The sequence below is a fragment of the Podarcis erhardii genome (genome assembly GCF_964252035.2).
Source record: "Podarcis erhardii genome assembly, chromosome: 7".
Taxonomy (NCBI): domain Eukaryota; kingdom Metazoa; phylum Chordata; class Lepidosauria; order Squamata; family Lacertidae; genus Podarcis; species Podarcis erhardii.
The window spans coordinates 69,593,515-69,618,161 of NC_138511.1; the positions used below are offsets into that span (position 1 = coordinate 69,593,515).

General features: G+C 45.8%; 1 long non-coding RNA gene across 5 annotated transcripts in view; it reads left to right on the forward strand.

Annotated features, from left to right (window-relative positions):
• Positions 1–24,647, forward strand: part of LOC309346195 — a 38,840-nt gene that overhangs the window by 11,089 nt on the left and 3,104 nt on the right. The window contains exons 2-3 of one of the 5 annotated variants that reach the window (XR_014158446.1): positions 6,793–6,904; positions 17,682–17,700. This is a non-coding gene — a long non-coding RNA (uncharacterized lncRNA). Of the gene's footprint in view, positions 1–6,792; positions 6,905–7,648; positions 7,694–17,681; positions 17,701–18,893; positions 19,268–24,647 lie in introns of those variants that run through there. The other 4 variants (XR_014158448.1, XR_014158449.1, XR_014158450.1 and 1 more) reach the window with 4 other exon arrangements.

The following is a 24,647-nucleotide window of genomic DNA, read 5'->3' on the forward strand; positions in this document are numbered from 1 at the left end:
CTTCCGAATCCAAAGGCCCCAGAAACTTTGGTCCCCTCCTGGCTCAAATTCATATCCCAAAAGTCATTTGATCCCCACATAGGGTGATCTCTCCACTTTTCATTTTCCAAATCAAGCCAGGCTCCCATCTCCAAAAACTGGCTTCTCCTAATTACAGTCATGTAAGGCCTCAACTTGTAGTCCTCCAATTGTCTCTGTAGGGTTAAAGCTCCCCCTTGCATCACTTTAACAACAACTTTCTCCTTCTCTGGTTCTTCAATTTGTTCAATTAAGAAAGATTCTTGTGCAGGATTCTTGTCGACTTCTTTACTGATGCCTACTTTTGTTCCCAAAATATCAACGCTGGTAGCCATGGCATCTATCTGTTCATGCAGCTTTCCCAACAGATAAAATGTCCTATTCAATTCAAGCGTAACTTTTTTCTCCGCCGACATCCTTGAAATGTCCAAGGTCAAAGCTAATTTCTCAGAGTTTTTATCTTTAGGCTAATTTCCCAGCTGCATTCTTATGACCCTAAGTGTGTTTGGAGGTCCTGGGCTGCCAAGACAACAAGACCCCCTTCTTGGCCTTGTTGATGTGGTCCAAAGGAAAGCAGAGCAATACATCTGGCAACAGCTGGGCTGCAGGAGCTGCCGGAAGCAGGTGTGCAAGACGCCATCCAACCATCTTTGGGACTCCACTCTAGACTTGTGAAGGATTTCCTCCTTAGCCTTTTCTTCTCCCAGAGATGCCCCGCCAAGCAGTGGAGCCTAGATCGGCTTCCTTCTCAAGCTGACGAGCCCCATCTGATCCTCATTTCCTTCTATATCTTGTGCAGAAGTTGCCTTCTTGACCATTGGACCTGCTATTGTCCTCTCCATATAGACAAGCAAAAGATGGTGTTGTAATTCAATGACACATTGCTGTTATAACACCACACAGGGCTGGATTTAGGTTTGATGAGGCCCTAAGCTACTGAAGGTAATGGGGCCCTTTATATGTCCAGCTGTCCTTTGTCAACAACAAATTGTCACTGTTTCTTTGTGTTGAATATATGCTATATGGTAATTTATGGACCTCATAGGTATCTAAAGCCATTTGCACATAACAAAATATGTATTTTATCAAAGTGATTGTTGAACTGAAATACAATTAAGAAGTATAATAATAGTTGAAACAAACAAACAAAAAATCCTTCCAGTAGCACCTTAGAGACCAACTAAGTTTGTTATTAGTATGAGCTTTTATGTGCTCATACCAATAAAAAACTTAGTTGGTCTCTAAGGTGCTACTGGAAGGATTTTTTTTTTATTTTGTTTCGACTATGGCAGACCAACACGGCTACCTAAAGGTAAAGGGAGCCCTGACCGTTAGGTCCAGTCGTGTCCGACTCTGGAGTTGCAGCGCTCATCTCGCTTTATTGGCCGAGGGAGCCGGCGTACAGCTTCCGGGTCTTGTGGCCAGCATCACTAAACCACTTCTGGTGAAACCAGAGCAGCGCACGAAAACGCCGTTTACCTTCCCGCCGGAGTGGTACCTATTTATCTACTTGCACTTTGACGTGCTTTCGAACTGCTAGGTTGGCAGGAGCAGGGATCAAGCAACAGGAGCTCTTCCCGTCTCGGGGATTCGAACCACCGACCTTCTGATTGGCAAGTCCTAGGCTCTGTGGTTTAACCCACAGTGTCACCCGTGTCCCCTTAACACGGCTACCTACCTGTACATTAATAGTGACATTTTTGGGGGGCCCCCAAGAGAGTGGGGCTCTATAGCTTGTTTAGCTTATACGAAAATTTGGCACTGCCACCACACCTACCTGCCATTAGGATGAAAATTCCTTCTTAATGTGGAGGACCTTCTCCTCCTTCAAGCCTTCCAACCACATGAGGGGCTGTGACAGTCTTAGTGAGGCAAGCTGGGGGAGGGGATGATAAACCTCCCCTCCCCACACCATGGTGACCTGGATTAAAATCAGCAACCCCCGCATACATGTAATTAAAGACAAACCAGTGACACGGATATGTGCTGTGCACGAAGCTTAATGTGGAACTTGGCTGAAAGCCAGCTTGCAACTCCTTGCCCCAAAATCGCTCACTTGCCTCAGGCTAGGAATTAACCGTGTTGAAGGAGCAGCTTGCCTCCGACCACGAGGAGAGTTCTTGCTTGGCTCTGAGAAATGGCTTGCTCCAAGCTGAAGTGACAGCAGGTGTGTTCCTACCCCTTGCTCAGCACCTGTAGTGAGTCAGCCAAAAAGAAAGAAAGAAAAAGGATTTAAGGCAATTACCTGCTCAGTATGGAGATCTGGCAGGTTTGTTTCTTTGCCCCACCAGACATTTTTGGGTAGGGTGTGCTACTCTTGTTTGAACCATTCATTCTAATGTAATTATGAGAGACCAGATCTCTTCAAAGCCTTTAGCAATATTTTTCCTCAGGAACTGAAGTGGCAGGAGGGGCGTGATGACTGGCGTTTGAATTTTCTGGGAGGGTGGTTGAGGCGAAGGGGTGAAACCCTGTGCCACTGGTGAACTCAAGCTGCATCAATCCAAAAGAGGGCAAAAGATAGGGATTTGCATGACCTGATTTTTATGGATAGATGCAAATTTAGTAATTAATACTATAATTAAATGGAAATAGGATAGAGTATGACCTGTCTGCCAGCTCAGTCTGCTATCCATGTGCTTACTGTCCGTGGGCAATTTCAAGGTCCTCTCATGCTCCCCCTTTTTAGGATGATTTATCCAGTGTTAGAAATGGAGATATGAAAGCTAGGAGCTAAATGGCACCTTAAGCCTAGGTCATGGTGCAACACTGGAATGTCTTGGCACACTTTTTTATAACAAGAATACAAAGCTGGAAATGAATGAACTGCAGCTGAAATATTATGTTCATTTTTCACATGGTCTAGTTCTTCCCCTGCTCACCCCACTAATATTCTTATGAAGTCTCTTCTCCAGTCTTCAGAGAGTAGCTGGAAACGGGGAGGCAGAAAAAGGTCCTCCTTTCCTTCCACACTGCAGTTTTAATCTGAAATCTTAGGTGCAATACCGCTCCCAGAGCTCAGAAACTGCTTGCACTAATAAAATTCCCTGTCGCAAATGCGCCTAGAACAATGGGAGTTTTGAACACTGGATTTGTCTCTCAACCAGACTTACAACCAGGCAGCCTTTCAAATATATGACTGTCCTCTTGCAAAATAGGACACAATGTCCACCCTGAAGAAGAGAAGAAGAATTTGGATTTGATATCCCGCTTTATCACTACCCTAAGGAGTCTCAAAGCGGCTAACAATCCCCTTTCCCTTCCTCCCCCACAAGAAACACTCTGTGAGGTGAGTGAGGCTGAGAGACTTCAGAGAAGTGTGACTGGTCCAAGGTCACCCAGCAGCTGCATGTGGAGGAGCGGAGATGCGAACCTGGTTCACCAGATTACGAGTCTACTGCTCTTAACCACTACACCACACTGGCTACACCCTGCTCCATGTCACTTTCCCAGCTGAACCCCACCTCCTCTGGTACTGCTGTTATCCCTGCTGGGGGTTAATGGACATGAACCTGTTTCTTTCCCTTAGCCAAATCAAACTCTGGATCTGAAGCTTAGGCTAGGAGAGGGGAATCTTTTGCCTTCGAGTTGTTGCTGAACTACAACTCCCATCAGCCCTTGCAAGCATGACCAATGACTGAGGATGATGGAAATAGTAGGCCAGCAACATCTGGAGGCCCAATGGTTTCCCATACCTGTGGCAAAGGAGAGGAGGAGGTGGTATGTGCCCCTTTAAATCTAGACCTCCAGTGCCGCAATAAAAATTGCTAGCACATTTGCAAAGCTAAGCAGAGTCCGGTCTGGTTTAAATTGGATGGGAGACCATGTATTGAGATTCCTGTATTGCAGGGGGTTGAACTAGATGACTCTCAGGGTATCTTCCAACTATACAAGTTTATGATTCTATTTGTTCTTAGTAGCTTATTCACATGCATATTGGAGAGCCTCTGAATGAAATCATGTGATCGCCCTTCCTTGCTTGTGGATCTGGACTGCATGTAGGACCAGAAGAATAATTACCACCTGCTCAAGTTTATTGTTATGCCTTCAGCACGATTGATCCCTTTTTAAAATGAATATAGTAAGAACACTATAGAAGAAAGCAGCCAGCTATGATATCGAAGATCTATCACATGTACACAAATGTGCAAAATCCAGTTGGTTACTTTGCACATAATTAACATTTTAGGCTGGGGTGGAGCTGAAGCCGTTTCAGTTCAAACCACAAGCAGTTTGGTAATCGGTTTGGCGCATCTCTGGAACTGGTTCAGTTCTTCGTGTGGGGAAACCTGAAAATGATTTTGCAAAGCAAAGGTGGAGCAAGTTAACTTAAGTTAATTAAGCACAGTATGGCTAAATTACTGTGTGTTAGTGTAAGTTCCAGTAAAATTGGTGAGACTTTACTAATGACAGAAGGCTGCCTTTGTGGGTCCTGCGGGATTTAAGTTGAATAAAATTTAGGCATAGTTAAAAGGGAACAATTTCTTTTGAGCTTTCATTTTCCTCTTTCTAGCTCTCCACTGAGTGACTGTTCCGGTTGGGCTAAACCAAAGTATTGGGGTGTTTTTTGTTTTTGCATGGATGAACGTGCATGAAATAAAAATAGCAAAAACACTTGGTCTCTGCTCAGAAACAATGCTAAACCACAGTTTAGCATTAGGGGAACAAGTCCTTCTGCTTCCTTCACATGCATCGGGGGGATCAAAACATCCTGTTCTCCTTTTAGGACTTCCCACAGTGCTCTTTGCTGTCCAAGCTCAAGGAACGGTGGTTAGTGAAAACAAACTAGGCTCAAACAATTTGAGCCAGGTTCTGGCTCCTATACATGTAGCCGCATGGCTAACATTGCTGGTAACAGGTCCTGCTGCCATTCTCAGAACCTTTGGGCCGCCCACTATCCTTCCTTGCCTGCAGATGTTGCTTTCCAGAAAGCCTTGTTGCCTTGCGCCATCCACACTCCTTAAACTGCAGCTGTGTTGCAGGAGAGCCTGTTGCAACATCTGAATAGGGAAAGGAAGAAATACCATATAAAGGAAGTATGTTTTTGGATTGCTGTCTCAGAGTGCTACTGCTGCTTTGCTCGCTGGCACCTTGCATCACGAGCTGATGTGGTGATGCAACGCTCTGGGCTTCAATTACTTTCTCTCGCAGTTGGCAAGCGGCCTTAGCCCCGCTTTTGCCAGCTGGCTGAAGGCAGAAACAGACTGCCGTTTCCTTGTTCACAATGGATTTTTTCGGGTGTTTTACATAATCTGGAACTTGTCAGACAGGCTCCCAGGCCTTGTTTGCCATTGTCCGCTGTTCAGAGTTTACCCAACTTCCAGGATTGACTTCCAGCACTGCTTACTTGGAAAGGGGGACGATGCAAGCTTCCCAGCCAGAGGGTGTGGGTGTGTGGGTGGCAGTTGGCCTAATTATTTTCCAAAGGAACTGTTATTGTGTTTGCCAGAGGTTCAAGCAGCTTCTCGGAGCTCAGCAACACTGTGTCCAGGGCTGTGAGGTCTCTCCTTTCTGAATGGTTTTTCTTTTGTCTCTCGCCTCTCGATGAGGGAACCCTTAATGGTCAGGTAATGGGCAGACTGTGTTCTTGTGTGTGTGGGGGGGTGCCTGCTTGCCTCTGTCTCCAGGATGTACTTGGGCTCTCAAACTGGCGAAATGCACCTTCAGATTCGGAATGGAAGGCATGATGAAGCTGCTCATCTGACCTCCCTCCGGCTATGTCGCTCTTTCATACCAGGACGGGGATAGGTGAGGTGGTGGCCAAGTTGTCACTGCGCAAACACACCAGCGGAGCCAGTCTGGTTGTCCTGCTGGTGTGTTTGCACCATGCTGACCTCGCCTCTCTCCCCTTTCCCCGTCCCAGGATGCAGCAGCAACATAGCTGCAGGGAGGTCAGGTGAGCGATGCAGCCCCACCATTCTGCCCGCTACTGAAAACAGCCGCAGCAAATGGGATATGACAGTTGTACATAAAATGTGGAGCTGAAGGGGTGGAATATGTGGTTGGTAAGTGATAATGTTCAGTTGGAATTTTTTTTGGGGGGGAAATGGAACACATTGTTTGTTTGTGTTTATTACACTTTTAAATGACAGGCAATGTCTAGGGTGGTGTGTATAGAAATTACATAAGGACAGAATGCACTCAGTTTCCATATTTAAAACAAACTGCCCAAGCTATATTAAAAACCTGTTCTTTCGAGCTTGAATATCTTCTTCTTCACTTTAATTTTCGGGCAGGTAATACTCTGTCACATCCTTATAGATACCAGTAAAGTACTGCTTTTTTGGGTGCTGGTTAGTTCCTGAGCTAAGGCAGATTCAGAAAGGCATAATTGCTGTACAGTGGTACCTCGGGTTAAGTATTTAATTCATTCCAGAGGTCTGTTCTTAACCTGAAACTGTTCTTAACCTGAAGCACCACTTTAGCTAATAGGGCCTCCTGCTGCTGCCGCGCCGCCGGAGCACAATTTCTGTTCTTATCCTGAAGCAAAGTTCTTAACCTGAAGCAGTATTTCTGGGTTAGCGAAGTCTGTAACCTGAAGCATATGTAACCCGAGGTACCACTGTATAGTAGACAGATGCCTGTGGGAAACTCAGAAGCAGGACCCGGGGACAAGAGCGCTCTCCCCTTCCTGCAGGTTCCAGCAACTGCTTTTCAGAAGCATTACTGCCTCAGATCGTGTTTGATTTGTGGATCCAGCATGATGGAAATACCTTCGTTGCTTCAGACTTCTAAGATGGTAATGGCATTTTCTCTCTTTCCTTTCTGCCTCAGGCAAACTGGTTTCTTGTGACACGAGCCTCTTGGCGAAGTCTAATTTACCTGTTGCGTTGTGAAGAATTATGAATGTGACAGGTGTATATGCAGAAGGGATGAAACAAACAAGGTAAGGTTGAAAACAACAAGGCATGTAAAAGGTGACAGCGTCACTGGGTGGAAGTTTGTTGTGGGAGTAATAAAATTAATCATTTGTGACTCCAATGGTACCTTGGTTCTTGAACTCAATCTGTACTGGAAGTCAGTTCGACTTTCAAAACAATTGAAAACCAAGGTGTGGCTTCTGACTGGTTGATTGGAAACAATGCCAACAGCTGGAACGGATATTTGGCTTCCAAAAAATGTTTGCAAACCGGAACACTTATTTTTGGGTTTGCGGCGTTCAGGAGCCAATTTGTTCAGGAACCAAGGTACCCCTGTACTCTGAACTTGGTACTTAATTGGGTGACGTCACTACCTTGGCCTTATTTGAAGTTTGTGCCCCAAATTTAAAGAAATCTTAAAAGATTAACCTTACTGGTTGTTAGCCAGTACAGTTGTACCTTGGATCTCAAACGCCTTGGCTCCCGAACAAATCAGCTCCCCAACAATCAAAACCCAGAAGTGAGTGTTCTGGTTCACAAACTATTTTTGGAAGCTGATCTTCTGACGGGGCTTCCGCGGTTTCTGATTGGCTGCAGAAGTTTCCTGCAGCCAATCAGAAGACATGCTTTGGTTTCCAAACGTTTTGGAAGTCAAATGGACTCTGTTCGACTTCCAAGGTACGACTGTAGATTAAATCTATATAAACTTGCATATAAGAGAAATAATAGTTCTACATAGATGAAATGTGCTTTCCCGCTCCTACCATTAGGTATAGTGAAGCAGCCACCAGGAGTGGACCTTGACACCCCCCTCCCACAGCCTTCCCAAAGCCAGGTAAACAAAGTGCTGGACTTGGGGAAGGAGGTGTGAGGGCAGTGACAGGGTCTTAGAGACCCCCTGCCTCCTCCCCAAAGCCTGATAAGTGCTTGCCTGGCTTTGGGAAGGAGGAAGAAGGACTCTAGGACCCTGTTAGAGCTGTCATGCCTCCATTCTGCTTACTGGGCTTTGAGAAGGCTCCCTCTTCGGCTGGGCACCCAGCGCCCCTGCCCCGCTCTCTAGATCCACCTCTGCAGCCACCTGAGGCAGATGAATTTGGGAGTCACGTAAGGGCATTAAACTGCTTGCTGTATTGTGATGGTGATTGTATTTTATTGCCAGGGACGGGGCAATGCCCTTGTAGGATTTTTCAGCCTCGGCTGCTAAAACAACTTAGCTAGTCATGAGTATTATGCACCTGAGGTTCTTTTGGGGGGTTGGGAGGAGGCATTCCTGCTTAAATGTCCTGGGCCAGCTCTGCTTTTTTTTATTTCTTAAGTGATGCACATATATATCATTTAATAATGGTAAGCATCATTCTAAAATAGGAGCTTTCTATTCTTTGGCACCCAGGAGGAAATGTCTCTTTTGAAAACAGGCACCCGCCACCTGCCCCATTTAATAGAGATCATCCATTCTTTGTTCCAACTTAGCACCTGAGAGGCCAGTCCCATTAAGGCTTCAATCCTAAACTTGCTTGCTAGCCAGGAAGCTCCACTGATGACAGTAGGAGTTACTCCTGAGTGAACATGCATAGGAACACATCATTGGCCTTGATGGTCCACTTGGTGGTGCTTACTTTTGAGTAGGTAGTAATGATGATGATGATGATGATGATGATGATGATTTATTATTTATACCCCGCCCATCTGCCTGGGTTTCCCCAGGCACTCTGGGCAGCTCCCAACCAAATATTAAAAACATCATATAGCATTAAACATTAAAAACTTCCCTAAACAGGGCTGCCTTCAGATGTCTTCTAAAAGTAAGATAGTTGCTTATTTCCTTGACATCTGATGGGAGGGCATTCCACAGGGCGGGTGCCACTACTGATAAGGCCCTTTGCCTGGTTCCCTGCAACCTCACTTCTCGCAGTGAGGGAACTGCCAGAAGGCCCTCGGAGCTGGACCTCAGTGTCCGGGCTGAACGATAGGGGTGGAGATGCTCCTTCAGGTATACTGGGCTGAGGCCATTTAAGGCTTTAAAGGTCCGCACCAGCACTTTGAATTGTGCTTGGAAACGTTCTATGAGCCAGAGTAAGGTCTTTCAGGACCGGTGTTTGCACTGCACAGTTACTACAACTGCAGGCTTTATGGTTTTAATGCCAGCTTTCTCTCTCTGCCTTATATTCCACTCCTGTTTTTTAACGTCCTGCCTGATGAAGATTTCTGAAGAATTTGAAAGCGTATTTGCTAATTTGTGACATTTTGGTTGGTCCTAATAAAGGTCTTGCCTGCTGCAAGTGGCCCAGGCTGCCACCCCAAGCTTGCCAAAGACAAAATTTCTTGCAACATCTCTCCAAAACCCCTGAGGAATGTTGTGAAGAAGCTATTACCACTTTAATGACTCATTTGCTTCCTTGAAACCCAACCTGTAAGCAAACCCTAATCGGTGACTCTAATCAAGGGGTGTATCTCAATGCTTTCCAAATGCCCCACCCTGCCTTGCCATAATACCGTTTTTCCCCCAAACTGAGGTCCATTAATAACCTTCCTCATCCATCCTGAGCACAAGCTTCCCTTCTTGCTACATTGCAAAGGATCACTGTGTGAGAGATGTAAGCAAATCCTCTTCTTAGAAGTGATTTGCAATTCATTGTGGCTAGGCCCGCAGATAGTAATTACTTTTGGCCACGGCTGACCTCGGCCCGGATTTGAGCAATAGATCTAGTTTATGTGTCTTTACCAATTCTCCGAGTTGCCTGCTCCCGCCAACTGTGCTGGGTCTGTGCTGCAAGTGATGCTCTGAGGCTGGTGCTAGAGGACAGGGCATGTCAATGAAGGGCTGGCAGAAGGTGGATTGAGCTCTCCTGGTAGAGTGCTGGATGCTTTGTAGCAGAGCAGCAAGGATTTCTGACTCCCAATGGTCTAACAACAACAACTAAAATTACAGTCGTACCTCGGGTTACATACACTTCAGGTTACATATGCTTCAGGTTACAGACTCTGCTAACCCAGAAATAGTACCTCAGGTTAAGAACTTTGCTTCAGGGTGAGAACAGAAATCGTGCTCTGGCAGCGCGGCAGCAGCGGGAGGCCCCATTAGCTAAAGTGGTGCTTCAGGTAAAGAACAGTTTCAGGTTAAGAACAGACCTCCAGAATGAATTAAGTACTTAACCCGAGGTACCACTGTACACCCCCTCTCAAGTTAGACTGATGAAAAGAATACAGTGGTGCCTCGCAAGACGAAAAGAATCCGTTCCGCGAGTCTCTTCGTCTTGCGGTTTTTTCGTCTTGCGAAGCAACCCTATTAGCGGCTTAGCGGCTTAGCGCTATTAGCGGCTTAGCGGATCAGCTGATAAGCGGCTTAGCGGATCAGCTGATAAGCGGCTTAGCGGCTTAGCGGATCAGCTGATAAGCGGCTTAGCGGCTTAGCGGCTTAGAAAAAGGGGGGGGGGAGGAAAAAAAACCCCGCAGGAACTCGCAAGACATTTTCGTCTTGCGAAGCAAGCCCATAGGAAATTTGTTTTGCGAAGCACCTCCAAAACGGAAAACCCTTTCGTCTTGCGAGGCATTCATCTTGCGGGGCACCACTGTATTTGAGGGAAAACCAGGAGTGGATTTTTGTTTGGAAGGGCTTGTAAGATCAGTTCTGGTTCTGATAATAAGTGTCCAGATTGAGCATGTGCTCAGAGACACCGTCTCCCTTCATTTTTAGCATATGCTTGCCTGCCTGAGCCACTATCTTATACAGGCATAGGCAAACTCCAGCCCTCCAGATGTTTGGGACTATAATTCCCATTATCCCTGACCACTGGTCCTGTTAGCTAGGGATGGTGGGAGTTGTAGTCCCAAACATCTGGAGCGCCGGAGTTTGCCTATGCCTGATCTTATACATGGCTGTATCTGGTGAACCTGATGGATCTAAGAAAAAAAGAAGTAGATCCTGCCAGTCTTAAAGCAGCCCATCCCTGGTACAGTGGTACCTCAGGTTAAGTACTTAATTCATTCCGGAGGTCCGTTCTTAACCTGAAACTGTTCTTAACCTGAAGCACCACTTTAGCTAACGGGCCTCCTGCTGCCGCTGTGCCGCCAGAGCACGATTTCTGTTCTCATCCTGAAGCAAAGTTCTTAACCCGAGGTACTATTTCTGGGTTAGCAGAGTCTGTAACCTGAAGCGTATGTAACCTGAAGCGTATGTAACCCGAGGTACCACTGTATTGGGGATTGGCCAACAGGATTTTCCCTCTAACCCACAGACAAAACAGGACACATATTTGCATATTCTTTGTGTCATATGCAAATGTTTGTCCCTTTTTGCAGTTGGAGTGGAGCGTCCAAAAATAAACCAGCGGCCACACATGTAATAAAATAATAAAAAGTCTGACAGGCAGATTGTGAACAGGTGAAGCTTTCCCTGGTAATTGTGTTTCCATACTAGAAAAAGACTTAACTGGTTGAATTTCTGCCTCTCACACAGCTGTTATAGGCACAATAATCCCAATTCTCCCCAAAGCCCAATACTAAACCCAAAGCACGGTTCCCACTAATTTCCAAGGGTTTCGTTAATTTGCTCCTCCTGATTGTGCTTGCTAGCACCTCTCTAGGGGATAAAGCACATATCTAAGTGCACATGGCAATGTTTGAGGGAGAGTTCTGGTGTCTACATGCAGCATTGCTGCCCTCTTCCTTCACCCTGCTCATCATTTTTCCTCCTCTAATGTTGCTCCTCACCTCCACCCCATTCCTGATCAATGTATGTATATCCATTATCTCCCCTTATCGAGCCATCAAGTCTTCTTCGAAACAGGGAAAACGCATTAGTTCTGCATGCCAAGGAATGCTTTCAGAAGGTCAGCCAGTATCTTCACCATAGCGTCTCCCACCGCCCCATCGAAATGACCTGGCAGCCTGCAAAGGTTAAGTGCAGATATCATGTTCAGGACTAGCCTGCTTCTGCAAGAATGTCCAGGGATATGGTTAGATGTTTCAGTGTTGTACCGATACCTGTCTGAATATAACCCTTTTCAAAATCCTCTTCCCTCTCCCCCATCCAACCCTGGTTTGTTTGTTTCGTAAAGATAGTTTGAAGAAACTGTTATGCCATGTGAATGGGACTGCAAAAAAAAAAATGCTTGAGGGCTACTCCTACAAGCACACATTTTAACCACGCAGCTTTATAATAGTAAGGAGTTTCAGTGTAGTGCTATAACTCAGCCTAAGTCCATGTAACTGACAGCACAGTTCTGCCAAGGAGCAAATATATGAAACCCTTGGAAATTAGTGGAAGCCATGGGGCAATCCTGTGCACAGGGGTGGCTGACTTTGGTTCGGATGCTGCCTGCTGGGTGGGTGGGTGGGTGGGAAACCTCGGTTCAGTTCACATTTAAAGGTGAACTTACCAAATAACACATTTTCTGAAGCACTAAGCTAGGGGTCAGCAAGGTTTATCTTGCCTGGGCCAGATCAGTCCTGGGGAGATGCCTCCTTGGGCCAGATCGCACCCGCCTGCCCACGATTTTCGGTGTCTGCGCATGTGCCCATGATTTTCGGGTCTTGGGCTGGTATTTTGCCTTAGATGGAGTTTGCCACTCAATTTTGGCTGAATTCTCAAGCAGCCTGACTCTGAGAAGACCTGGACCTGGTGTGCTGGAGGCCTCTACTGACCTCACACTGAGTATGGGCTGTGCCTTGATCAGAAGGATCAAGTATGGGCTGAGTATGGGCTGTGCCCCCCCCCCCCGCGAGAACAGCGGGGTAGGACAGGGATTTGGCGTTGGTCAGAACGATTTTATGCTGAAAGAATTCCTGGGTGGATTTCAACATCCCCACTGCTGCATTGATTGCAATGCCTTGCAGTTTCACCCAGTCCACCGTTATGAGATGAGGACACTAAAAGGAGAGGGAAGGTATGAGAGAAGGAAGGCCCATTTTTGCAAAAAATGTCCTTGTGCTTAAGGACAGCTTGCAAACCTCTCGATAAGTGCCTCATTCCATGGATGTGGTGTTTTAATCCTGCTTTTTAAAAATATGAATGTGCTTTAGAGTTTACTATGGTTTGTTTTACGCTGGTATTGATGCATATTATTTATTTGTTGTTGTAAGTTACTTTGAGTCACATTGGTTTTTAAAAAAGGCAACTAATAAGCTCAATGAATAATAATAACAATAATTGATAATAAGTGGAGCAAACATAAGTAGCAAAAATAGAAGCTAAGTGACTACCTGGAAATATTTATGTCTGTATTGAGATACACACACATCTAAAATTATCTGCATACACCTAGAGATCTGCTAGCTCTGATGAGAGTTAGCATTCTAAATAGTAAACATCTCCCGCAGAAGCTCCATTAATTACAGCATTAGGGATCGACGTAAGTGAGGGCGATACATGACCCACTTACTCCCTTCCCCCCTCCCGCTCCACGTTGTGCTGTAACGTGACTGTCCCGCAGTCTTGTTGATGTTATGGTGAGCGCACGTGTCTGTGACGTGAAGGTAAACCTCTCGCGGATGGGACAGATTGTCCCTGTCCAATCTGCCACCTTCCGAGTCGCTCGTTTCTTCAAGCAGGCAGTTGGGGTCAGCAGTGCTGTTTGGTGCTTTTCTCTGATGGGGAACAGAAAATGGAAGATGGTGTGTGTGTGAGGGAGAGAAGAGAGAGAGGGAGGTGTCACGCGCAAACAAGTTTAAATACTCTTCTGCCCATTAGTGCACATGGCTTTGCCAATACGCATGTACATGGATAGCTGTGTCTTCTTCTGTTGTCTGCATTCTCATTCACTTCTGTAGTGTGATGGTTAATAGCTACTTTTTAAAAAGAGCGGGTGGTCAGGGAGGAGTTGACGTTCATAGCCTGTGGAGCAAATGGCTTTTCTAAAAACTTGACTATTGTGGGCCAAGTGTGTGTTTGGGGAGCATCTGAGGCTGCAGCCCCTTTGAAGCTGAGCAATTTTGAGACTCAGCTGTCATTATGAGAGGGAGAAGAACACCACTTTCTCTGCAATACCATGCATCACTTTGTAAACCTTGTATCACATCCCTCTCCTCTTAGTTGTCTTTTCCTCTGTAAAGAAGGTGCTCCAGACCCCCAATGATTTTGGTTGCCATTTTCTGCAGATCTATGGATTTGGAGGCACGTGGAGCCCCATGGTTATGCGGAACAGTGGTACCTCAGGTTACATTCGCTTCAGGTTACATACGCTTCAGGTTACAGACTCTGCTAACCCAGAAATAGTACCTCGGGTTAAGAACTTTGCTTCAGGATGAGAACAGAAATCGTGCTCTGGTGGCGCGGCGGCAGCGGGAAGCCCCATTAGCTAAAGTGGTGCTTCAGCTTAAGAACAGTTTCGGGTTAAGAACGGACCTCCGGAACGAATTAAGTACTTAACCTGAGGTACCACTGTAATAATACTATTTTGCGCAGTGCCATCAGTGTACATATAATCTACCACTGAGCTTTGACCCTTTCCTGTATTAACTTTTTATGTGATAGGCACTTTAGTGATCAGTAAGCTTGGATCCTGGCTTGACTTGGAATGGAGCTCTTTCTCTCCTCCCTTCCAACAAGAAGGGAAGTAATACGGCTGAGTCCAAGCAAATTAGACTCAGATATGGTTGCACAGGAAGAGGAAAGCAGCTTGATTTTTCTTTGTCTGAGATGCAAATCCGAGCCAGAGAAGAATTATGGAATTGCCACACTCTCTCTGTAGCGAGTGCTATGAGATTCTGTGAATCAGGCCTAGCCAGCATGGCCAAAGACTAGGGATGATTGGAGTTGTAGTGCAAAACATCTGGAGGGCGCCAGTTTGGCTACCCTTGTCCTAGCACTTTAGCAAGTGGGGTTGGCATTGCAACCTTCTGCACGTTTGCCTGTGTGTGTGCGTGTGTTCAGTGTGTGGTGGGGAGGTGAGGGATTGGTCTTTACCCATCGAGATTTTAAGTAAGTTAATACCCCCAATGGTGCCATGTCTCATTATACAGCAGAAGTCACATGAATGGGATGGGACCTCGCGCACAAAGCCAACATAATTCCTTATCCCATTTTATCTTTTCGGACGAGCGTTTGTGATCGCTGAAGCATGGATGATGGCCTTTTGCAGAAGGGTCTTTTCAGCAAGATAAATATCACATCTTGTTATTTATTTATTTCCTTCCCCAGCATGATCAATCCCAGCTGCAGAGCCTCTTCCCTGTGCACATTTCTGCCACCCGGATGCTAATCGTTCTTGGGAGACTATTAAAAAAACAAAAACCAACCCTTGAAGGAGCAGAATACATGATGGCAAAGGTCTCTGTTCTCAGTAGGCAGCTGGCCCTTCCGGTTTCCAGCCCTGCCTGTCTTCCCCCTCCCACCCCCATTTTTATCTTTCTCATCTCTCAACCCCCTTTTGTGCTCCACGTTTCGTCTGTCCGTTGCATAGCAGGACACCAGAGGTAAACAATTTGTAATGAACACATCCTGACCACCAGCCCCCAGGAGCACCTGCCAACCCTGTGGAGGGGGGCGGGGTTGAATGAGGAAGCTCATTTGTGTGGCCTTGTTTAATTCCCCTATATGTTATAATCTCCAGGACCATCTGTGTCCCTGCCTAGGCTGGGGAGGCCAAAAAGCTCTTGGGATTTATTCCAGAAGGTGGACTTGGAGAGGGCTGTTTATTCACTGGCTGCCCAGATAACATCCCCAGGTCAGAGGAGGACAGTTTTGTTTGCTTTTTGAAAGAGCCGCTGAGCCGGCTCTCATCCAGGCAGGGAGGCTGGTGCTCAGCAAATCATCAGGAAAGAGAGAGAGAGATGAGGCTTAAACCAAGAGAGAGAGGATGTTTTCCATGGTCCTTCCCCACTGCTGTGCGCTAATGTCCTTTGTCTTCTTCGTATTCACTACCCAAAGCTGGGCTGAGTTCTTTCTATCTAAGGGCTCTAAGCACAGCCTCTGTATCCAGGGAAGGTTTGCCATCTAATGCCAGTTGCCGGGCAGAAAAGCAGGAGAAAGCTCAAATTCTATGAGAGTGATGTAAACCAGCAGGGTTCTTCTTATCTCGGGGTATATTAGCCCTTGCTCCTTTTAAAGGAGGAGTGGAGAACCTCAGGCCCTGGGGCCCAATGTGAAACCCTGGGTCTCTTTCTCCAGCCCTTGGGACACTCTGCAGACCTGAAGAAGTACAGAAGAAGATTCAGTCCTGGACATCTTGCCTTGTAGTATTGTTGGCAGAATTGGGCTGCTGGTGTGGTTGCCAGACTGGTGACTGGGAGTAGCCACAGGGACCAAATATAAACTGCTCCTAAAGGATCTACATTGGCTCCTAGTACATTTCTGAGCACAATTCAAAATCTTAAAAGGTAAAGGTAAAGGGACCCCAGTCCATTAAGTCCAGTCACGAACGACTCTGGGGTTGCAGCGCTCATCTGGCCTTTAAAGCCCTAAACCAGGGGTAGTCAACCTAAGGCCCGGGTCCCGGATCCGGCCCAATCGCCTACTCAATCTGGCCCATGGATCGTCCAGGAATCAGTTTGTTTTTACATGAGTAGAATGTATGCTTTTATTTAAAATGCATCTCTGGGTTATTTGTGGGATATAGGAATTTGTTCATTTCCCCCTCCAAAATATAGTCCAGCCCACCACATGGTCTGAGGGGACGGTAGACCAGCCCACAGCTGAAAAAGGTTGCTTACCCCTGCCCTTAACAGTCTCGGTCCTGTATACCCGAAGGAGTCTCCACTCTCATTGTTCAGCCTGGACACTAAGGTACAGCTCTGAGGCCCTCATTTCAAGAAATGAAGTTACAGGGAACCAGGCAGAGGGCCTTCTCGGTAGTGGCGCCCGCCCTGTGGAACACTCTCCTGGCGGATGTCAAAGACATAAAACAATTACACGACTTTCCAATGACACCTGAAGGCAGCCCTGTATCAGGAAGCTTTTAAATTGTGGTGTTCTGTTGTGTTGTTGTGGTTGTTGCTGTGTTTTTGCATATTATGTTGGAAGTTTCCCCAGAGTGGCTGGCCCACAAAAAAATAATCATCATTATCTTCAGTGGCTCTTGTAATTTCTTAGTGGTTTCAGCTTGTATTATTTGTTGCATATGTTTCTAGCAAGACAGTGGTACCTTGGTTCTCGAACTCAATCCGTTCTGGGAGTCCGTTCGACTCCCAAAACCATTCGAAAACCAAGGCTCAGCTTCCGATTGGCTACAGGAACTTCCTGCACTCAAGTGGAAGCCGTGTCGGATGTATAGCTACCGAAAAACCTTCGCAAACCAGAACACTTACTTCTGGGTTTGCGGTGTTTGGGAGCTGATTTGTTCGACAACTAAGCCATTTGAGAACCAAGGTACCACTGTATCACTTTTACTAGGCTTAGTCCTTAGCGCTCTGCTCCTGGCTAGTCCCCTGGCTGTGATTTGCATTTTGCACATGAGTGGCAGCTCAGGCTACTGACCAGACCCCACCCTTTCCTAACTATGGAGGTAGCAGGTGCAAGACAAATGAGCCTAATCACATCTCCAAGCTCACTTAGACTCCCCATCCATCTCCTGCGATGGCAGACAAAGGAAGGCCAAAGAGACCATAACCTTGATTCTGGTAGTCATAGAGCTAGATTAGATACATTGCCATTGTCTGGATACAGGACTTTGTGGTTACTTTGATGATGATGCTCACTCACCCCCCGGCAGTCTCTTGCAAGGGGGGTAGAAGCGGACAGCTGCTCACAGAAAACAATGGGGGGACACCTAGGACATTGGTGTAGCTGTGCTTGTATTTCCTCACTGGGCAAAGATAGAAGCAAGGTCAAGATTTCATCTTCTTTCTCATGTTGTGAACTGGCGTTAGGAAATCACTTTTGCAAGCTCATGCCCTGCCTGCTCCCATCTTCAGGCAAAAGCATCCGATGAAACTTCCATAATGAACTGGAAGACAGACAGTGTTTTGTAACTCTAAGGTGACAAATAGCCAGTGTGGTGCCTTAGTTTGGAGAAGAGATGAGTAAGAGGCAACATGACAGAAGACTGCCAAAATTATTATTGATATGGAGAAAGTAGGTAGAGGAAAGTTCTCCTTCTCCTTTCATAATGCTTGTGTGCACCCAGTGACATTCAGAACAGATAAAAAGAAGTTCTTCCTTTGTGGAGCTATAGTTAAACAGAAACAACCTGGTGTGTTTACTTGTCACCACCTTTTGTGTGTACGATTTGGGATGATCAGCTGGCTTGCAGTGTTAATTTAATTAAAAAGTATGGTCTTCTGTAAAAAAAATAAAATCCACTAGAGGGCTCAGTCAGAACCCATTAAGAGTTTGAGCTGGACGGATTCAGACCACCAGTTTCCCCATCCCAACAAGGCTTCCCTTACGTAACTGATCCAGGCTTAGCCAGACCCAGCAAGAAGCGGAGCATGCAGCTGATCAGCTCCCCCGTAGCCTCCAAATTCCAGCATCATATTTTCCCCTCTCACAAACTCTGCTAGATTCTCTGTCATTTCCTTGCTCTCCTTGATTTTTGGGTTGTGAAAATCGGATCCGTATGTGAGATTACCACCCAAAGCTTCCCATAAACCCACATCGCTGAGATTAAAAAACAAACAAAAAGCAAGGAACACTCACGCTGGCCATATGCAGGATGCTTGGAGCGTCTGTGTTTTAAATAACACATGGCTGGTTTTTAAATCTTCCTCCCCACCCATCCTAGCTCTTTTTAATTATAAATATACCTCTAAAAAGAGTCCAGAATGAATTTCTGGCTGGTTTAGTTGCTTTTTGCTCTGCAGGAAATCTTAAGGAACAACTGCTGCTAGACTTTAGGGGGAAATAAAGTAAATCTGTAGGTATGAACTCTCTCGCCTTTGTGGATTAAGGTCACTTGTACGTACAGCTGTTTTTGAAAGCTACGTTGCCTGGCTAATCAATATGTTGCCTCTCTTGCTCTTTTCCATGTGTTGCTCTCTGATGGATTCTGCTGGCTCACCTACGGGCTCCCTCTGATTGGCTCCTCTTTTGGTGAGTATGCGCTTCGTTACATTGCTAATAAGCGGAAATGGTCCTTCCAGATGTGGATGGGTTTCCCCTTTTATTTTCTAATTCAGTTCTACTTGTTTTATCCTACAGCATTTCCCTTCTAATGCAATGGAATGACTTATTTTTAAAAAAATTGTACTCGGTTTTTTTTTTTGGGAAAATGGAGAGGGATGGAAGTCAAATGCCTGAGAGAGGGTTTTAGATGGTAGTGAGTTGTTCTGCTACAATGGATGGCTTTTTCTTTGGGATTTCCCCCCCATTTGCCTTTTTGAATGGAAGAAGTATATTTAGCCTTCATTTAAAAAGCCAGATTAATTTTCAGCCTCTTATTTGCATCCCGGGTGTTTACAACAACAACAACAACAACAACAAAAACCCTCAAGAAAAAAGGGTAAATCAGTTGCTGAATTTATTTATTTTTATATAGGAGATTCTCCTGTAAGAACTTGGAGGAAGAGAGGGAGTAACTTCTCAGATGTTCTTGTTCGTTTAATGGCTCTGAAAAAGAGAGTAGAGAAATCAATGAAGGATAAGCCTGTCAGTGGCTACTAGTCATTAGTAGGGATGCTTTGCCCTGTGTTTCTTACACACCGTACTGTTTCCATTCCACTGCAGTTCGTATTCTGCCCAGAACGACTTTATTGGTCTCGCTGTCCGCATTGGCAAAATCACATAACTTATGCTGTTGTTTAAATTTATGTTGTCATTACATTGTTCCACCTCATTCATTTCATAGCTAAGGGAACACAATGCAAATGGGGGGGGGGGGGAGAACAACGTAATCAATTGCGTATTGTTTGCAGACTGAAAGCAAAAACTGGATTGATATGTATTCCCAGTGTGGGATGAATAAGCGAGGGAACAATTGGGACTCTTGAAGCACACTCCTGCTCATTCATTAGAAATCGGGGCCGGCATTTGGCTCCTTTTAAATTCCGGTACCAAATTTGCTGGGATTTGACTCTATTTGTGCACTCTCAGGGGCTGTTGATTCCTCCCCAAAAGGGGTTCGTAGTTGGTGCCAGTTAGATGAGCAGTTCCAACTGCAAACCCTGCTGGGATTGGCTGAACTTGAGGGTTCCCTGGCCTGACTGGAAGCCCCATTTGGAGGGTATCTTCCTTTTCCTTTTTATGAAAGCCCCTGTCCCTTTGAAGTTGGATCACCTGCTGCCATGGTGGCATCGTGTGATTGACAGGTAGAAGGCTCCACCCATCTGTTAAGGTGGCCCATAGTGGGACCATGGGGAAGCTGATAATCTAGCCCACTGGCAGATGACGCTCTCCACCCCGACCCAAGTTTCCCTGGGTCTTGGGTCAACTTTCTCTGTATACATACATTCTAAATTGCACGTTGTGGAAAAGGGGCATATTCCACACTTAAAAGGCTTGCTACAAACTTTTCTATGCTTGTTTGGGAATCAGAGTTTTAGCCGGAGCAGTGGACAGCCATTATTCATTGATGACTGTTGTAAGTCTTTACTGCTGGCCAGATAATTAGAAGAAGACTAAATGCTAGCCTGTTAATGATGGGAGTGGGAAAACATGTGATATGCTTGTTTCACTGGAACTGAGCTTTGCTGATGGAGGATTTGTTAGCTAACTTACGTTGCCTTTTCACCTTCATTTACATATCTTGCAGTCCAAATCTATGTTGTCAGTCTCTGATGGGCTAGGCTCTGTTGGAAAAGTTCCTTTCAGCTTACAATTTGGAGGGTAGTGTGTGTATGAATAGTCTTGCAACAGCTCTGCAGGAATGGGGGTGCAGGGGGTGGAGTCCACCCCAGGTGTCATCCTTGAGGGGGGTGACAAAATGACACAACATGGGGCGTAGCACTTACCGCTGGGCCTGGCCTGCAGCACGCCTGAGCCACATGTCTCTCCTGGGAGTGACTTGGTGGCTCGGGGCCCCGTGCTGCCCGAAACAGCAGCGTGAAGTTTGCGTCCGCCAGGCGGACTCCATGGGCAGCTTGCCGTGCCGCCCCCCTGGGCGGATTGCCCCCCCCCCATGGATCGCCCCGCCCCTGTGGGCGGATTGCCCCGCCACTCCAAGTGCCAGAGCAGCTAGCTATGTCCCTGCAGCTCTGGTATGGTTCAGAGGGCATGATCTGCTTGAACTCAAGAAGAAACATTTGGTATTGTGCTGTTTCTGAAAATTGCAGCCTTGTGCAAACAGCCAATGAAGGATTTGTCAGGCCACTATGAAAGTGTAAGTGATCATTGTCTTACACCCCCTGTTAGGGAGCTTGGGCCAAAACTAAGCTCTTGCAAATCCCATTGATTTTAATATGAGATAACTTAGTTTTCTTTAAGTTATCAACATGCTGCTTAAAAAAAAGAGAAAAAAAGACTAAGTTCACATAAAGTGACTTTTACACCCCCCCCATAATAAAGAACTTTAAAAAGACATCAATTGCTAGTTGGGGCTGGTTGGGGGGGGGCAACATTTGGAGGAACACAGAGTTCCTTGCGACTGATTTAAAAGCTGCAAGCCAGGTGGTCTATGGCCACTGCCTCAGACAGCATTGCTAGTTGCAGATTTCATGTTTCCTTTGCACATTGTGCAAGATCCCGGGCAGCCTTGTCTGGTCAGATGCAGGTTCATGCATGAGATGCCGGACCCTTGAGATCCCTTCCCACTATTTGGTTTTGTGGACCTGTAAGTGCCTGGTTTTCTAAGGAGCAGTGAAACCATTTATGAACAAGAGTGTTGACATTTGCCCAGGCTTTTCCTTGGGAGCTGTTTACTTCCTGTAAAGAGACAGCTGAAATCATCTTTCTCAAAGTGTGAAACAGCATTGCCTCTGGGGAAAACATGCCTTTCCTTTTTGCTTTTCACCAGTTTGATGAACCTGATAGATTTGAAGAGAAGGGGAGGGGAGGGGAAGCAGTCAGTTAAACAAGAAGAAGAAAAAACGCAAGAAAGGTAATAGGGGGACTCTGCTGTGGGTTAGACATCAGGGAGAGCTGTGACAGCTTTGAATTGGCTTAACATACTGGGAAAGGCTCCATAGGTTCATTCTGTACATCTTGATATAAAGATGTTATAGTTATGCAAACCCTGATCCACAGTGCCTGCTGCTAACCATCTTAATTATGTGCTCGCCAGAGGAAATAAGTGGGGCACAGAGGAATATTTTGGCCTGATAGGAACTGCAAAGCATTTTCTTGTATCTCTTCTACCATCAGCTACCGATGTCAGTCTTTAAGGCTCTCCTCTGGGGTCTGCAATTTTCCGTGGTTGGTCTTTGAATGTAAATGGCAGTGGTTATTTATAGCCTCAGAATAAAATCCTTTTGCTTTTCATGTTCCAGACCACAAGAGGCAGCCAGATTCAATTCTCATTATTTTGTCATGAGCTCTGCAGTACTCCCCCCCCCCCAACTCCACACAAAAAAATCCCAGCTCCCAAAGAAACATTCTAGGTTACAGAGCTTATTTTGTTGATACTGTGGAAACAAAAGACCTTAAAAGCAAATCTGAAAACAGTTTCATTTTCCACAAAGTAAACACAAACAAATAAATAAGGCAAACATTATGACTGAGGTGGATTTGTTTCTTTATGTATATTATTCTTATTCTTGCATGGAAGCAAGCACTGGTATAAGCTAGCTACAATTTAATTTTCAGGGATTTAGCAAGTTGTGCGTCTGTCTGTTTGGTGTGTCGTCAAAGAGCCTTTTCACCATTCTAAAATTATTATCCACCCTTACCCTTAAGGCTGGAAGGAGAGTTGAGACGGGAGCTGTGAATAAAAGTAAAAACGTAGAGAGCTCTCTTCTTAGGTGATTACAACATGCTTTAAATTCAAAATTAATTTTTCTAATTTCTGTGTCTATTCCCCCCCCCAATACAAAATAATGTATTCAGAGCCAGTGTGGTGCAGTGGTTAGAGTGCTAGACCCAAATTTGAATCCCTGCTCCACTGTAAAGTTCACTGGGGTTGCAGTCCCGTACCTCACAAACTTAGAACCCCCATTGAACACGGTGGGATTAAGCTCTGAGCAGGCATGTATAGGATTGCACCGTGGGTGACTTGAGAATAGCCCTTGTCTCTCACCCTGACCCACATCACTTGAGTTGTTGTGATAAAGTGAAGGACTAAGCATGGTTCTTTGAGCTTTCCCGAGGATGCAGTATTGCTTGTTATCATATACTGTATGCTGATTCCAGTCCTTGGGTGGGGCAGGTCATTGCTTATAGAGCTGTGAAGGCCCCACCCACTGACAAGAGAGAGGCATGAGTGGACTTGGGGGAACCCCCCAAGCTATGCAGAAGAACCAAAACTCCTTGGGTGGGGAGCGCCCTCAAAATAGCCCAGTGAGAAGTTTGCTGGGAAACTTTGCTAAAATAGAAAAAGCAGCAGGAAGATGCAGGCAAGAAACAAACAAAAGTGGTTTTTTCCGATGTGTTGATTTTTAATGTCGTACCCCCCCACCCCCCGGTGGCTTTGAATTCAGTCATGTTATCCACAATCTTGGTCAGTGTTGACTTGCTCTTTTTTCTCTTGGAAATCTGCCGTGATATTTCCAGATATTTGTCCACAACTTAGTGCTGAAATGCATTTTCTGCAGGAAAGGAAATAGTGCTGAATATGTCTCATGAAGAACTGTTTCAGTTCACCCAGTTCCTTAGAACCCATAATGGAAGCCCCCTTAAAAATGCCGACCCCCCCCATTAGTCTTTTCTTTGTAATGTGGTTATACTGTGCTGTTAAAGTGTACTAATAGCTACACAAAGCAATTGTTTTGTGTACCCCAAGACATAGGTGGCGGTACCATGCAGTGGGATTTTCCTCATGTGATGAAGTGGTGTATTTTGGATTAAGACCACACATTCTTTTTGGAACAAAGAAAATCCAACTGCATAGGGTCCCTTGGATTCCATTTCCATTTGTTCCTAAAATAAAACACAGGGAAACTATTTGCTCCATTCGGGCACCAGAGATGGAGGGTTTATCTCCTGTACCATCTTGGGTGGCAGCTCATGGCTGCTGCCATTACGTCCTTCCCCAGAATTCTCTGAACATCACATCGTTTTGTGGCATATACTGGGGGAGGGCTTATGATGGGGCACCGTTTCCCATAGTGCCCTGGGTATTGTGCTATTATGGGGAATTGTGGGAAAACAAAATGGCCCCCATAGGGGGTGATAGTTTCCCCCAAAGTGTGCAAAAACAAAAAGATGGTTACGAAGAGGGGCTGCTGCAAGGTGTGATGATGGTCACCAACTTGGAGGTCTTTAAAAGAGAATTAGACTAGGCATAGGCAAACTTGGCCCTCCAGATGTTTTGGGTCTACAGTTCCCATCATCCCTGACCACTGGTCCTGTTAGCTAGGGATGATGGGAGTTGTAGTCCCAAAACATCTGGAGGGCCGAGTTTGCCTATGCCTGGATTAGACAAATCCATGGTTTATTCAAGGCCACCAGCCACTGTGATCATGTCCTAACTCCATTGTCTGAACGGCATGGCTCTGAATACCAATTGCTGGAGAACATGTATGTAGAGCAGGGGTCAGCAACCTTTTTCAGCTGTGGGCCGGTCCACCATCCCTCAGACCATGTAGTGGGCTGGACTATATTTTTTGGGGGAAAATGAATGAATTCCTATGCCCCACAAATAACTCAGAGATGCATTTTAAATAAAAGCAGACATTCTAGTCATGTAAAAACACCTGGCAGGCCCCACAAATAACCCAGGGATGCATTTTAAATAAAAGGACACATTCTACTGATGTAAAAACACGCTGATTCCTGGACTGTCCGCGGGCCGGATTGAGAAGGCGATT